The following is a 1,773-nucleotide window of genomic DNA, read 5'->3' on the forward strand; positions in this document are numbered from 1 at the left end:
GATTTGGTGATGGGAAACCCGTGGGGATTACAATTGAGATGAAAAAAAATGTGCAAAATGATGTAAAAATAAACTTTTTAATAAAAAAAATCATTTGACCATTATGAATAACCAAAATTATCTTGAAAGGAATGAACTTGAAGGATTAACAATGTCTGATTTCTGAACATATTACATAGCTGTAATACATTGAAACATGACAACAGGCAACATAAAAACCAGACAAACTGAAATATTTCTTTGCAGCAAAGAAATATTTCTATGCAACAGAGTAGAAATGCAATTTACTGAATGGGGGGAACTATTTGAGCAGGAGTTAATATCTGGAATATATAGGGAACTCATGCAAATCAATTGCGAACAAATAAATAATAACCTGATTTCAAAATGGACAAAGGACTTGGAAAGACATTTATTCTTCCAAGAAGACAAGTGAACACATATCTGGATTGATGCTCACCATGACTAGTCATCAGGGAAGTTCAAGTAAAAACTATAATGAGGTATTTCCTCACATAAGTTAGGATGATATTCTTTAAAAGAGCAAACAAATGGGTTTTTACTTGATATTGCATGTTGGTTAGAGAGTGGCCACCTACCTCAGGCTCTTTCCATAATTGTTACCTGGTTAGAAAAAGTAAATCTTCTTACCTGAGGTTGATGCCATCACCTGTAGGAGAAGAAAACCCACACAGTACCCAGTAACAAAAGAGGGTTTGGGTTTCACCATGTCTGTAAAGAAGAGGAATGGTAAAGCCTGTGAGACATAAGGTAGGGATTGTCGAGTTACACAAAACTAAACCCTATTACAGAGGAACTTACTTCTGGAGTATAACTCTTCTCACTGCTCACTAAAAGACCAGGTAATCCCACATAGTTTTCATGAGGTTTTCTCAACCTTTCTGCCATTAATTCACACATTACTGTTTCTCTTTATTTGTAGCTTACCACTAAATAAACATTTCCTCTGATAAGTGTAAAGATGGGGCAGGAAAGAATATTCTAAGTGAATGAATTGGGGAGGCAGCAAACACAGGCAGCACAGAGATCTGTGCCTGGCAAAGGAAGCAAAGTGTCTTTTTAAGTCATATCCTTGAACCGTTAAAATGACTCCAAATCGCAGTTGAACTACATAGTTTGTTAATAAGTTTATATATTAGGTATTAACAAGAAAAATCTGCTGAAATTAATAAATTTTACTAATCAGATTTTCACTAAAAATACGAGTGACACTTTGGGTTTCTGCTCAGAGTTGCAGCATGTGGGGAAACTGACACTCATATCAGAAAATAATCTAGGTAAATTGAAAATTAATGATGTGTTTGGATCCATCAGACAAAGAGTGTCCCAAGGCAAATGGCTGTTTGAAAGTAGAACAGTGGCTGCAAGGAGAAATATAATCTATGATGTTCTGCTCTTGGGAGGATATTAGAGGATGTCATTTAAATTTGCTGTACGAATCACCCAGAGTCTTAAAACAAATCATTAGAGGATCCATGTGTCTTAATGTGGAATTTGAAAACCTTGAGGACCGCAGATATGAGAAGTATCAACCTTTCCTCCGTAGCAACTCAACAAGCAGTGAGGAGGAGAATTAGGGGGACACGAAAGAGCTGCCCCTTGATGCCATGCGGGAGAGAGAACAGCAGCCACTGTTGAAGTCCCATCCCTCCCCTCCTACACAGATACATGTATGTACTCAAGGGCATTGGGCTGAGTTAAAAATGTCAGATAAAAAGTGGCTCATACGATGCAAATTAAAACCACAATGAG

The sequence above is a fragment of the Condylura cristata genome, unplaced genomic scaffold (genome assembly GCF_000260355.1).
Source record: "Condylura cristata isolate star-nosed mole 26May11 unplaced genomic scaffold, ConCri1.0 scaffold00008, whole genome shotgun sequence".
NCBI classification, from domain to species: Eukaryota; Metazoa; Chordata; class Mammalia; order Eulipotyphla; family Talpidae; genus Condylura; species Condylura cristata.